Source organism: Eretmochelys imbricata, chromosome 1 (assembly GCF_965152235.1).
Source record: "Eretmochelys imbricata isolate rEreImb1 chromosome 1, rEreImb1.hap1, whole genome shotgun sequence".
NCBI lineage: Eukaryota > Metazoa > Chordata > Testudines > Cheloniidae > Eretmochelys > Eretmochelys imbricata.
The window spans coordinates 13851628-13867205 of NC_135572.1; positions in this window are offsets into that span (position 1 = coordinate 13851628).

Consider the following 15578-nt stretch of genomic DNA (forward strand, 5'->3'; position numbering starts at 1 on the left):
GGATTCATACCACACAAACCATGAGCAAAAGACCCACCCTCAAGTAAGTTTGGCAGTGTCCTTTTCCCCTCAGGGTCTTACGTCCAGCAACCCAAATGTTACCCCTCCCACAGTTTCTGTTCTTGGTCAGTGCAGCCCCCAGAATTCAGAAGTTCATCTGCAGAGTTTACCTCCCAGTCTGGGTGGAAGTGGGGGGAGGTGAGGGGGGGCATCTTAAGTGCTCTGCTGCACAGCCAATTGCGACACCTCTCTGTGGGGTCTTCACCACCAGCTGCACCTCTCCATCAGCCCCCTACTACCCGCACCCCCTCAACTTAACACAGCTCTCAGTGATTTCAGCTCCTTAGTGACTTCAGCTGGTAGTAGGAGAGCCTCAGTGCTGGTGCACTAGTAGCCCACAGGAGGTATAATACTTAGACCTAGGTATCAGTGATTTCAGCTCTGCAGCATATAACAAGACTTCTAATAGAATAAAAAAATTAGCTCTATAATTACACAGTGGCAAGAGAAAAGGATCAACACCATGCTCCAAGCACTCCCCTACTAGAAACAAATACCTATCCTCAATGTCTCTCAATTCACTGGGTTTTGGAACCCATGTCCCTTGCCTAGCGAGTGCTACTTAGTTGAGGGCAAGTCCCTCCATCATAAAATGCCAAGTACAGTTCTACTGTCCTTGATACACATAACCAGGATAACAATGCTTTATTACTCCTGCCCCAATAACAAAGAGACTGGGGATCCCACAGCAGCCAAAGTGACCATTTGGGCAAGCACTCCATCATGCTACGCAGGGTGGGTGTGCCCATGCAAACAAGATCAGTCCCTGAAGTCCTTTTCCACAGCTCACCACCAGATGTCAGGGTAGAGCTCATTCTGACTCTGCTTACACAAGGCAATGATGAGACAGTAAGGTTACCGTTATGCTAGTTAACATTTTTAATCAATGCCCTGGAAGAAAACACAGAACAGAAGAAGTTTGCAGATGACAAAAACTGGGGAGTGGCAAATAATGAAGAGGACAGGTCACTGACTCAGAGAGATCTGGATTGCTTGGTAAACTAGGTGCAAGCAAACAATATGCATTTTATTACAGCTAAATGTAACATATAGATCTAGGAACGAAGACTGTAGGCCATATTTACGGGATGGAGGACTCTATCCTGGGAAGCAGTGACTCTGAAAAAGATTTGGGGGCGTGATGGATAATTAGCTGAACCTGAAGTGGGCTGTAGCCCACGAAAGTTTATGCTCTAATAAATTTGTTAGTCTCTAAGGTGCCACAAGTCCTCCTTTTCTTTTTGCGGATACAGGCTAACACAGCTGCTACTCTGAAACCTGAACTCCCAATGTGACACTGTGGCCAAAAGAGCTAATGTGATCCTGGGATGCATAAACTGCAGAATCTTGATTAGCAGCAGAGAGGATATTTTGGCACTGGTGTGACTGCCGTTGAAATCCTGTGTCCAGTTCTGGTGCCTGTAATTCAAGAAAGGTGTTGATAAATTGGAGGTTTCAGAGAAGAGCCACAAGAATGATTAAAGGAATAGAAAACCTGCCTTAGAGTGATAGACTCAAAGATCTCAATCTATATACCTTAACAAAGAGAAGGGTGATTTGATTCCAGTCTTAAGTACATACATGGGGAACAAGTATTTAATAATGGGCTCTTCAATCTAGCAGAGAGAGGTATAACACAAGCCAATGGCTGGAAGCTGAAGCTAGACAAATTCAGACTGGAAATAAGGTGTAAATTTTTGACAGTGAGGGTAATTAACCTTTGGAACAATTTACCAAGGGTCGTGGTGGATTCTCCATCACTGACAATATTTAAATCAAGGTTGGATGCTTTTCTAAAAGCTCTGCTCTAGGAATTGTTTTGGGGACGTTCTCTGGCTTGTTTCAGAGTGGTAGCCGTGTTAGTCTGTATCAGCAAAGACAACAAGGAGTACTTATGGCATCTTAGTGACTCTAAGTACTCCTCATTGTTTTTTCTATGGCCTGTGTTATACAGGAGGTCAGACTAGATGATCACAATGGTCCCGTCTGGCCTTGGAATCTATGAAGTATAGGCCAGCATTTTCTCATTACATCTTGGAAGTACCAGCATCGCCAACCTCAAGCGTTCAGCCATCATGACTTATGCTCCCAAAAAACAAATAAGAGTCTGCTAAAAAGACCCAACAATTTATATTAAAACATTGCATGATTTTTATTAGCCTGCTGCGTCTTAAGCCTTTCAGATTCGTGACTTCACGCTGCTTTCTGCAGCCAGAAGAGCTGCGAACTTAGGTTTTCATTTTAAATAAAAGCTGAGAGAGATTCTCACATGATCACATAAGTCTTGAGGGAAAAACAAGCAAAAATCTCTATCAACAGGGCATGCACCTCTACTTTGCATAGCAGCTCTACATGCTTTTGGAGCCTCGATCTCTGTATGACAGGTATGTTAAGGTAAAAGGACATTTTACAGTCTCTGTTCAGACGTTATTGCCCAAGGACCCATCTACACAGGTTTTGTACTGCTATAATCAGTTTATAAACAGACTAGCATGAGCACAGTTACACCAGTATAAAGGTGCTTGTCTAGGGATAGCTCATTCCCATAAATGTAACTAGTCAGAAACAACCTGGGGTCTCCCATCTCCTCTCCCTTCCCGAGAAAGGGCAATTGTGAGCTATATCCCCAAAGACATCATGCTTAGGGCTGGTGGGGAAAAATTACGTTTTCGGTCAAACAACGATAGTTTCATTACAATCAAAACCTTTCACAGAAATGTCGATTTCCACAAGCTGTCGACAAAGAGAAGGTCGACCTTTCATTCTGATCAGGTTTTGATTCAATTTGATTGTCTGTTATTTAATATCTTAATACCATATAACAGCCAACACTTTCTGACAGTCCCAAATAGAGTTTGGGGATTTTTGTGGTGCAGGAAATTTCAGCTCCTCATTCCTAATCAGGGAGCTCTTGCCTTCTGTGCAAAATCTTTCTTGGATTGATGAAGCCCACATCAAGTCCCTCCCCTCCCTATTCACACCCACATCTATTAGCTACTCAAGCCAGGTCTCCTACAGGCTGGGAAGGAAGAGAGGTCATTATTTCTAGTTTTAACTACTCCAGGGGTAGGGCCAGATTCCCTCCTAGACAGATAACTCTCTCCTCCCCCATCACCTTAGGGCAGTTGCTACACAGTCCAGCTGCCAACTGCCCAGCATGAAATCCCAGACAGGAATAATGACCTCTGTCTTTGTTCCAGGCCTCCTGCTATTCCAACTTCTGTGGCCTTTCCTGGCTACCAGGTAGGACTTGTTTTGCTTGCTCTCACAGGCAGGACTTTTAAGAGCAATTAAGTTTCAAAGGGGCTAGTGATCTGTGAGACTTTGAGCACTCAGCTCCCGCCCATTTCCAGAGAGTGGCAAGCTTTCGGACCCTCTAGCATTTTGGCCCATAGTTCTGTGCATGACAAGCCGCCAGTGGGTTAGGGTCTAGCTGCCGTGAAGTATGGAGATTCTCAGACAGAAGGTCCGACACAGCAAACCTGAAAACGATATGCTGGAACGTGGGTCCCTCTCCTGCAAACATTTCTTCCTGGATCACTTTGTGCTCATGAGAAGGCCCACCAGTCCCCTGTACTCACAGAAAGAAACTTTAATTTTCAGCTGGTATTTGATAGTTTTGTAAAATGTAGCTCAGGGCGGTGGGATCTTTTTCGATCTCCTAAGCTAGGGAAGCAGCACGGTCTCCAGAGAAGGGGGCCTGTGACTAGGACTTGGGAGACCTGGGTTCTGGTCTCAGCTCTGCCCCTGATCTGCTGGGTGACCTTGGGCAAGTCCCTTCACCTCTCCTTGTCTGTTTCAGGGCAGGGACCTCGAATGTACAGCACCTGGCATAAGGGGGCTCCCAGCTCATTTGTAGCTCCCAGATCTCTAAAAACTCTAAAGCAGGTGCTAAGCCTACTCAGGGCTGGAACTGGAGATCTCTGTGCGCAGGAAGTGGTCTGAGTAAGCCAGGAGGGACGCTCTCCGCTGGGCCCAGTGCCCTAGCATGGACACTGGAACACTGTGCTGCTGAGGGTGCCATCTTTCAGGAGAGATGGGAAACCTCGCTGGCAGCTGCTTTGAGATTCCATGGCACCTTTTACACACCCCATGGTTTCAGTGAGAACTTCTTCTTCACTTCCGGGCTTGAGTAGTTGCATTGCTGGGTGCTGTTACACAGCTGGTGCGTTCCACCCCAGAGGAGGTGGCATGTCAGTGCTGCTGTATTTACACCCTACATCCTAAATCCTCATAATTAACACCCCAATAAACTTTGGGGAGCAGGTGAAGGGGCCTAAAGACTGCAGCCTAGTTCCCCCGCATGCCCCATGTTGCCTTCTCCTGCTGCCACTGCTCCACTAGCCCTTGGGCTGTCAGTGAAGCATATGGAGCTGACCCCATAACAGGGAATAAAATCCACTGGCACATTGGAGGAGCTGTCACAGGCCAGCAGCCTCCTGGGCTGACAGGGCTCTGAGCTGCAGCTGCAGGTGGGAGGAGAGGCGGGAGTGGGACTGCAGCATCTGTTAAACAGAGAACGAGAGCGGCAAACACTCCACTCGCCCATGTGTCACTTGGAGAACCCAGCTCAGAATGGCTCAGCTGCCTGGGGAACAGAGGCTGGGGTAGGCAAATGGAAAGGGATGAAAGGCCAGAGACAGCTCCAGGGTCTTAGTCCTAGTGCTGAGAAGGCTTCTGGGCTCTCCGTGTAGAGAGATTCCAGTGCAATCAGATTAAGTATGTAACAGACTCCGTGACTCCCTGGCCCCAATCCCAGCTGCCCCATCAGGCTTTGGGGTTCTGGACAGGACTTTGGGTGTCCGGTCAGTAGATCTGACCCGACACTGTCAGATCCCCTTTTCGACTGGACTTTCTGGTCAAAAACCGGACACCTGGCAACCCTAGTCTCCCCAGCGTGCAAAGGACCCACAGCCTGAGTCTCTCTTAGGCAGTTTTATTTGCCAAGCGGAAGCCAGCAGGACAGACAGTTCCACAAGTCACCCTGGGCTACAACTCCCAGAGCGTTCTTCCCCTGCACCCCTCAAGTTCTCACTGCCTCCCCTCCAATAGCCCTGCTCCCTGCAGCTTCCTACCTCAGCCTCACTGGCTCTCCCCTGCCCCAGGGCCAGGGCCAGGGCCAGGGCCTCTTTCAAAGCCCCATCTGAATCAGCACAGGTGTTCTGGCCCTGCTCCCTCTTAAAGGGCCAGTTTCACCCTGTGACATGCAGGTTCAATGGGTAGGGCCAGATGAGATGGCATCAGATCCACATTGCCATGTGCCAACAGCTACTGTAACCTTGTGCTTTGAGAGCTGTGTAGCCATTTAAAAGGCCTAATTGGAAGTTTCTACTTGAGCATGCACTTCTCATTGGGGGCCTCTGGTCCCGGTACCACTCTGGGAACTGGAGATGAAGCACTTGAAAGCATAATGGTGCAACCTCTTCCCTGGTGAAACAGAACCAGCTTCAGTGGGCTTACACTGGGGATGAGTAAGGCCCCATGTCTCACCGTACTACAGAAACAAGTGCACTGTATCGCCGGCGACACTCCACCCCAGAGATGGCTGCATTTCAGAGGAGCTGTATGTATCTAGCGTGTGGAGTGCTTTGGGATCCTTTGGGCTGGAAGGATGGAAAGAAGTGTAAATACTGTAATTAACTGTAGGGTGAACGTGTGAGTTATTGCCACCTTGTGGTTGGAGACCACACTTCTGTAGTTAGAAGAAAAGGAGGACTTGAGCCACTATCAGAGGCTCGTTCACCTGCACATCTACCTTTGTGATATATGCCATCATGTGCCAGCAATGCCCCTCTGCCATGTACATTGGCCAAACTGGACAGTCTCTATGTAAAAGAATAAATAGACACAAATCAGATGTCAAGAATTACAACATTCAAAAGCCAGTTGGAGAACACTTCAATCTCTTTGGTCACTCGATTACAGACCTAAAAGTTGCAATTCTTCAACAAAAAAACTTCAAAAACAGACTCCAATGAGAGACTGCTGAATTGGAATTAATTTGCAAACTGGACACCATTAATTTAGGCTTGAATAAAGACTGGGAGTGGATGTGTCATTACACAAAGTAAAACTATTTTCCCATGTTTCTTTCCCGCGCGCCCCCCTCCCCCTCGACCCGCCGACCCCTTACTGTTCCTCACATGTTCTTGTCAATTGCTGGAAATGGCCCACCTTGATTATCACTACAAAAGGCTTTTTTCTCTCCTGCTGGTAGTAGCTCACCTTACCTGATCACTCTGGTTACAGTGTGTACGGTAACATCCATTGTTTCATGTTCTCTGTGTATACAAAATCCTCCCCACTGTATTTTCCACTGAATGCATCCGATGAAGTGAGCTGTAGCTCACGAAAGCTTATGCTCAAATAAATTTGTTAGTCTCTAAGGTGCCACAAGTCCTCCTTTTCTTTTTGCGGATACAGACTAACATGGCTGCTTCTCTGAAACCTGACTTCTGTAGTTGTGGGGCTTATGACGCACAGATGAGGAGATTCCCGTTAGCTCAAAAGTTAGGGGCAGATGCTTTTGGAGCAGTCGGCTCAGTGTTCCATCCTGGTAATCGCTGTGAAGTTCTGAACAGCTGGGTACGCCAAACCAGAGATCAAAGGCTACCACTGATTTGTTAAATATTACAAGTCAACCCCTGCAGAGCCTTCTCCCACACTGAGGGGAAGCTCAGAGCTGTGCGAGAGAGATGCCTTCACAGCTAATGCACTCCTGACCTGCATTCACCTGCCTGATGAAGTTTAGTTCAATTAACCTTGTATCAGCTTTTAATCCAGACTTGTGGGCTCCCTCTGGGGCTCCTGGGGGCTGCTTCTGACCAGCAAATTCAGACTGTGTTCACAAGGGACGAGGCACATGGGTGGCCAGGGATGCTTTGCTCGCTGCCCTCGAACCCAGAGGCGCATTGGTCGCAGTTCCTTCCTGCCTTAGCCCCAGGCCCCTCCTGCGCGGCCGACCAGACTTTTAACGGCCCAGTTGTCAGTGCCAACCGGAGCCGCCAGGGTCCTTTTCAACGGGGCGTTCCGGTAGAAAAACGGACACATAGGAACCCTAATCCTCAGCCAGAGATCCCACAACCAGCTCTGCTCCCAGCTCTTTTATTTCCCTGCCCCCAGTCCCAGCATGCCCTGCCAACAGTTCCCAGGGGCCCTCTGGGAATTGCACCACCCAGAATCTCGGTTCTGGGCTGAAATGGGATGAGGGCTGAACTTGGCTGGAGCCTCCCTTAAAGGGCCGGCCTGCCCTGTCACAATCTCTAGTGGCAACATGGACGTTAAATGATTAGCCCGCTGCAAGTCAGTGGCAGAGCCAGTCCCAGAAACCAGATCCCTGACTCTTGGTCCCCTGGGCTATCCACAAGCCCAGCCAGCTTTGCTACAGCACCTCGGGATAAGAACAGATAACATGGCTACTGCCAGCGTGTGTTTGTGACAAGGGCTCTGCAGCAGGCATTGGCTTGGCTTATAGTATCTCTGCAAAACACTGGCAGGTTAATTACCCAGGGCCTGATCCTGCTAAATGCTGAGAGCCCTGATAACCCACTGAAAACAATGGGAGTTGGGGGTGCTCCTTGGCTCACAGCAGTGGATCCCCCAGCATCCAGATGGAAAAGGGGACCAGAGGAGTAGTACGTTTCTGAAGAGCACGGTATTTTCCCTTAAATAATACAAGGGGAGAAAAGTGCAGGTGTACAGATGTTACAGGGAGATGAAGACACGAGCTGGAGAGATAATAGACATGGTCTGGGATTAAAATGCTTTTCTTCATGGGCCCAAAGCTACAAATCTGGGGCTACCTCCTGCCCTTCACCTACAGGTGAGCAGCAGCATGGGTTAATGGGTAGTGCACTGGGCTGGGACTCGGGGGATTACGTTTTGAGTCCTGTCTCTGCTGTGTAGTCTTGAGCAAGTTACTACCCCCCTCTGTGCCTGTTTTCCCATCCGTCTTGTCTAGACTGAGAACTCTTTGGGAGCTGCGGCTGTCTCTCATGATGTGTATGTACAGTGCCTAGCATAATGGGGCCCTGATCTCACTTGGGTCTTCTGGGTGCTGCTGAAATAGCAAATAATAATGGGCTGCTCCCACCATTGTAAATGGGAGCAATATGTGACCTGCAATCCCTGGCGTGGTGGCTCTGGGAGGTGCATCTTTCTTCCACAGAGAACATGAAACACTGGGTGTTACCATAAAGCTTATGCTCTAATAAATTGGTTAGTCTCTAAGGTGCCACAAGTCCTCCTTTTCTTTTTGCGGATACAGATTAACACGGCTGCTACTCTGAAACCATCTTTCTTCCGTTAATTCTCCTGCCAGCGCAACTGCGGAGCAGCAAATACATGGTAGAGAGTTTCACGGCAGGGGTGTGTGTGTGGCCAGTAACAGCCCTCAGCATTTTCACAGGGGATGGTCAGTGTCCCCGTCCACTCTGAGTAGCGGTAATGTCTTATCCAGCACCCTCCATCCCAAAGCACTTTGCAAACTCAGCAGCTGGGCGTGCGCCCATTGACTTCAGTGACCAATTTCCCACTGAGCTCAGCATAGCAGCTTCACGGCCTTTATGCGCAGGAGTCACTTCACCCGTCAGGGACATGAATGCAGCTGCAGCTGCGGGGCGGCCCAGGAGCTGTTCTGCACGACACAGCACAGCCGCATTACGCTATAGCTTAGAGCTGGGCTCGAGTTGCAAAATTCAGGTGCAGATCTCAAAGTCTGGGAGTGTTCTGATCTAGGGGTGTTATAAAGAGAGGGGGGATTTGTGAAAATCAGATCTGGCTTTCACAGACCCCACAGTTCTGGGATGTTCAGCTCTCAGTGAAGTGAAACTTTTTGTGGAAAGTGTCAGCTGGACTACATCTCCCAAGATGCAGCATAGCCATGCAACCGCCATGATGCCTGCCCTCCTCTCACTAAGAGGGGAGACTATGGTGTACCATGGGAGATGTAGACCAGGCACTATGCTGGCATTTCCAAATCCAAATATTTCAATGAAAACTCACCATTTTCCACAGAAAAAGGCCCCATTTCTTATTGTTCACTGCTTAGATGCTGGATACCCTAAGATAGCTGCAACCCGCACTGGGAGAGTGGAGGTCTTTGTCCCCCACTAGTGACTGCTCTAAAAATTAGACTTATGAACCTGCTGAAGATAGTGGCTTGCCAGGCTTAGACCTTTAGTTCGAGCAATAGTGTTTCCTGCTTTTAGAGCTGAAAGACATTGATTCAAACCCCGCTATCAGTTACGAACTGCCACAACAGGGCGAAGGAAAAGAACACACACAGATTTGGGCTCTGACATCAGTGACCTTTAATGACAAAGAACCCACGGTGACAAAATAAAAAACAAACAAACCCAGGCATAATGTGATCGTCGTAACACCTCACGGGACTGGTAATACTTCAGGAGTAAAAGCTTTTTGTTTTGTTCTGGTCTTTAATGCACTGTAGTAGTTATAACTTAAATGTGGTCGGCACCCCTTGCTGTGCCTGTGAAACTTAAACAAGTATATAAAAATATGCCATTAAATTCATATCAACAATCAAAGACTTGAGAACACTATGTACAGAGGCGGCAATATATACCAATATTTACAGTACGTCTCAGCGGGATCTCTCACCAAACAGAGAAATAAAGCCAAGAGAACAGAGTCAAACAGGGAGGGGAGTGAGCATGGGAGACTGTGCCTTGCTTTGCCTGTCCTCTCCTCGGGTGCATCTCAGGTGCAAATGCCAGTCCCTTAGTTCTCTATGGAGTAGCAGCAGCATACTCCTCAAAAGAAAGACCCAGGGCCTGGCTGGAGGAGCCAACCGCACCCGCCTGGCATATGGGTGGTATCAGCAGTGATGTTTGAGCAGTTTGTGGAGTGGGGGTGCCGAGAGCCATTGAACAAAACTGTAAACCCTGAATATGATGGAAACCGCTTCAAGTGGGGGGTGGTGCCGCACCCCCAGTTCCAGCACCCCTGGGTAGCAGGGATTGGCCCTTTGATGGATCACACGCAACTCTGCCACCATTGCGTCTCTAGACTGCGCCGGGAGACGGCACGGTCTGGGAGCCTGGCCTCACTCGCGGCCACTGATGAATGGAGCTCCTTTCTACCTCTCTGCCAGGGGGAGCAGCAGTGGTCTGCACCGCTATGTGCAAACGGCGCCCCCTAGCGTTTACAAATGGGAGGGACTTTGCTTTAAGGGCAAAAGGCAAAGAAAATATTTACAGCGTCTTTCACAGGACGATGGGATCTGAGTTGCAGGCCTCTCTATGTCCTGTAGGTATTGACAGGCCCACATCGCTTTGGGAAAGCCTCACAGTCACTCACGGATTTTACACGCTTCGAGGCGGGTCCCTGAGCCTGCAACTGAGCTGATGGGGGAGGGGAGGAGAAGTGATTTTTGGACAGATCTAAGAAACAGCATCCTCTCAGTGGTGGGAAGGGAGCCCCGCAGTGCCGCATGACATCGCCACTCCGGCCGGCCAAAGACCTTGCCAAGGTCCTCCAGCCACGCGAGGGCTGGGAGGAGCTGAGATGTCAAATGGAAAAGAACCAGGAGAAATGCCTCCCTGCACCTTTTCCAGACACAGCTGGGTCACCAAGGAGCAGGCAGGAGTGAGCGAACACGCCTTTGGTTTTGCTTGTCAGTTCACCTCTAGCCAGCAGAATGAATCCTTCGGTTAGGATCATTAGACACTTTTCTAGGCTTAACTGAAGCTGAAGGTGGGCTGCAAAACACATATGGGACATACATTCCTGGAATGGTTGGAGATCCGATAGCAGCAGAACCCTGCACTGAGAGACTGAACAATTCCTACAGTTTCACCCTGCGGGACATTGGTGTGCTGGGCAGGAACGCAGACTCTGACCCCCATGGACCCTTTTGGCCTTGAAAGATAAGAATTTATTTGAAGACAGAGCTGGTTGAAAAGAGGGGGGAAATTGCCCCAAATGTCCCAATCCCTCTGACCCCTTGCAAAAACATTTCAATCAGCTCATTTCAACTGGCCCCTCCCTTCGCTCACATGCTCTATCCCAGCTCAAACTTCGGTTCTTCCCTGCAGCCATCAATCTCACCACAAACACCTTAACTAGAGGGCAGGATGGCGGTACTCAGCGTGTGACACCGGCAACCGCCCCGGGGGAAACCTGGAACGTGACCTTGGGGCCCAATCCTGAACAGGGACTCTTTATTTCCATGGGAGCGAAGGGTACTCAGCTGCTCCCAGAAGACTGAGCCAAAGTCCCTTGATGTCAATGGACAGACTCTCAAGACCCTCTACAAACAGCTGAAGAGGGAGGGATTTTCATTCTGGTTTTAAGATCTACTTGCCGGCTTTAAGACTGTACCCAGTCTCAGCAGCTGATCTAACAGGCCCATTCTAAGAGTAGTTCAGCAAAACCCATTCTCACCGAGGACCTAGTTGTCTTTAAGGGAAGCATCCAGGTCACTGCATCTCAAGGCCAAGCCCACCTCACCTTCTGTGAAACATCCAACAGGGATTTTACATGGATCAAGTGAGCAGGATTCACCCTTCACTGCTGGAAGAGTCTGCTCGGAGCATCTAGGAGATTGCAAAAGCTTCGATGAGAGGAGGTGACTGTGAGATCATTCTCTTTTTCATCTCCCAGTCAGGTCTGTTACGCCCAAGCTCTACTGAGCATCCAAAGTCCTGTCATGCCAACCAATTCCCTTCCAACTGAATCCTCACCGCGTCTGAGACCCCGGCCTGTTTCCTTCTAATATTCATTTGAAATGTGAACTAATGTGGCCTAGCAGTTTAAGATCATGATGACCCCTCCAGTGGGAAAACAGACAGACCGATGCATGATCTCTTGCACCCTGCCAGTCACATGGACTGAGATGACAGTGACGAGGCTTTCAAAAGGAGAAGCCATTGGGTTAGAGTTATTACTGGGGGCGCATTGCTCCTAAGTGGTGAACACTCAATAGGGATGCGGAATCTGGGACCATGTTGGTGCCAGATGCTGCAGCTAAAGTGACTCAAAGCACAGACAGAGGGCACAAAATATTCATGAATGTTCACCATATATAAGGGCTGGTATGAATTACCAGGGGACAAATCAAGGTCCTTTTAAGCATGGTGGAGATGACAGGAACGATCATCCTCCTTCCATGGCCAACGAGCAGTTATGGTCCCACACTGGATTTCCCTTGGAAGTTTGCTCCTTGGAGACCTCCAGGATTGGGTGTGATAAAGAAACAAAGAATAGGAATAAATGGTCAATTTTCACAAAGGAGTGAGATAAATAGCAGGGTCCCCCTAGGATCTGTACTGGGACAGGTATTGTTCAAAATAGTCATAAATGACCTGGAAAGAGGGGTATACAGTGAGGTGGCAAAATTTACAGATGAAACAAAATTACTCAAGATAGTTAAGTCCAAAGCAGATTGTGAAGAGCAACAAAGGGATCTCACAAAACTGGGTGACTGGGCCACAAAATGGCAGATGAAATTCAATGTTGATGAAAGCAAAGTAATGCACATTGTAAAACACAATCCCAATTATACATAGAAAATGATGGGGTCTAAATTAGCTGTTATCACTCAAGAATGAGATCTTGGGAGTCATTGTGGAGAGTTCTCTGAAAACATCCACTCAATGTGCAGCAGCAGTCAAAAAACCGAACAGCATGATAGGAATCATTAGAAAAGGGATAGATAATAAGAGGAAATATCATAATGCCACTATATAAATCCACGGTATGCCCACACTTTGAATACTGCTGCAGTTCTGGTGGCTCCATCTCAAAAAAGATACATTAGAACTGGAAAAAAGACAGAGAAGAACAACAAAAATGATTAGGACTATAAAACAGCTTCCGTATGAGGAGAGATTAAAAAGACCAGGACTGTTCATCTTAGAAAAGAAACGACTAAGGAGGGATATGATAGAGGTCTATAAAATCATGACAGGTGTGGAGAAAGTGAATAGGGAAGTGTTATTTCCCTCTTCACATAACACAAGAATTAGGGGTCACTCAATGAAATTAATAGGCAGCAGGTTTTAAACAAACACAAGGCAGTACTTCTTCACACAATGCACAGTCAACCTGTGGAACACATTGCCGGGGGATGTTGTGAAGGGCAAAAGTACAACTGGGTTAAAAAAAGAATTAGATAAGTTCATGGAGGATAGATCCATCAGGGGCTATTAGTCAGGATGGTCATGGACACAACCCCATGCTCTGGGTGTCCCTAGCCTCTGATTGCCAGAAGCTGGGAATGGATACCAGGGGATGGATCACTCAGTAATTGCCCTGTTCTGTTTCTGCCACTGTCGGAAGACAGGATACTGGGCTAGTTCCATGTGGGCCTGGCACATGGCAGCTAGTGCTCAGAGTGGGACTCGAGCTGCTGCAGGCTGCCCTGTCTTGGGTTGATTAGGTCACGGATTCAGCAAAGCACTTAAGCATGTAGCTAGGCCCCACTGACTCCAAGGCATGCCTCAGGGCTCAGCTGCTCCTAAGGTGGTGCTAACTGGGAGAGCTGCATGTAGGGCTGTGACATATGGGTATTTTCCGACAGGTAGGGACAGGGTGCAGGACAATCGCTCCATTATGCCGGCCGAGGAACTGTCTGTCTATCCCACCTGCGCAAGAAATTCTGCATCTCCCCAAATCTCCACCCTCAAATTCAGCACCTTATACCCCACTCAGCTAGAGACACACACAGCTGTCAATCAAGAGCCATGCTGACCCGGCCACCTGTTCTCCGGGGGCGTGATCCACTGCCTACCAAAGCCGACTAGAACCTTTCCATTGGCTTTGATGGAGGTTGGCTTGCGGCCTAGGAGATCACCCCATGAGGAAGAGAACGGCCCCGGGGGAAGCTGCTGTATCTGACCCACATGTCGCTCAGACACATTGGGCCAATTCCATCCTGACCCGCGCCCTGGGAATGGAGACGGGGCAGTTCCTGACGTCAGCAGGTGAAGACTCTGCGATTTGTGAACGAACCTCTTGGAAAAACCACTTCTACCAACACACTGTGCACACACAAGGGAACCCGCCTGTCTTAAAGGAAGGTAAATCTCATGCAGCATCCCCGGAGGATGCCTTCTCAGAACATGCCTGACCTGTCACCTGTATTGTTTATATCGCAGTAGCATGTGGAGGTGCCAACTGAGATCAGTCTCACTGTGCTAGGTGCTGTGACAGACACAGGATAAGCAACAGTCCCTGCCACAAAGAGCTTCACATCTAAATACACAAGACAGACAAAGGGAGGGAGGGGAAGCAGACGCATAGAGAGGAAAGTGTCTTGCTCCAGGTCACCCAGCAGGTCAGTAGCAGAGCTGGGAATGGAACCCAGGTGTCCTGACCGCCAGCCCTGTGCCCTAGCACCTAGATCATGTTTCTGTGCAAAATCCCAAACCACTTGATGGAGCTAATCAGCCGAAGAGGGAAAGGGAGGAAGGAGAATTTACACGTTTTCAGATGAAACAGGAAAACAGATAGTATGCAGATGAGGCAGAGAGATGAAAGAAAGCTGCTTCGCACGACAGGAATTGCAGAGGAGAAGGCTCTTGCATGAAGACTTACATATACTTGTATATAGTGTTCAGGTCACTGGGGACACAAAATGCTGTTTAAGCTTTTGGTTAAAGTATTTAAAATGCTATAGAATAAAGTATTTTCAAATACCGCAACAGGGCTAGAAATACAGCTAGGGTAAGCAGGCATAGCCACGTGGGTTGCAATGGAGCGACGTCCATTGACACTAGCTAGATGTGTGGCATGGAGCTTGTAAGCACATTGTTCGGGCACTCAGTTCTTCCACCAGAGCTGCTGTGTAACTGGGAGAACCCAGTCAGGGTTGTCTTTAAACCTACTGAAGTCTGCAGACAGGCCAAGATTTTTAAAAAACAGGTGCTTAAAGTTAGGTGCCTAAATCCATCTTTCGACATCTAAATGAGTGGCTTGATTTTCAGAAGCGATGAGGACCCAGCACGTGGGGAGACGTCTCATCAGGAAGCCATGGGCACGGTGTTCAGGCAACACATTTAGGTATCTAAATATTGTTATTCGTAATTATTTGTACACTGGAAGGGCCCAGTCACAGACCAGGACCCCGTGTGCTAGGTGCTGTACAGTGCAGAACAGAATGATGGTCCCTGCACCATAGAGCTGACAATCTAAGTAAATATGGATTGAGAAGTTGGCACCCTGGGCTACCTTTCCAAAAGTGACAGGCGATTCTGGGCACCTCCATTTTTGGAGCCCAACGTGAGAAACCTTAGAGGTGGTTTTCAGAAAATGTGAGCAGCCAGGAGCAGATTTTCAAAAGAGCCAGGGTTCCAGAGTATTGCCAGTCCAGAGTGTTCAAACTCCCCAGACTGTGTTCAGAATCATGAGAGTGTTTAAAAAATCCTTCGTCTGGGGTTCATTTTGATTTGCCTTCTGTTTACCGAGCCTTCGGCGTACACTTGGGTCCTGGTTCCCAACTTTTTCTCTGCAACCATGAGGGCTAGAAATTTAATTTAAAAAAAATGAAAGCTGAG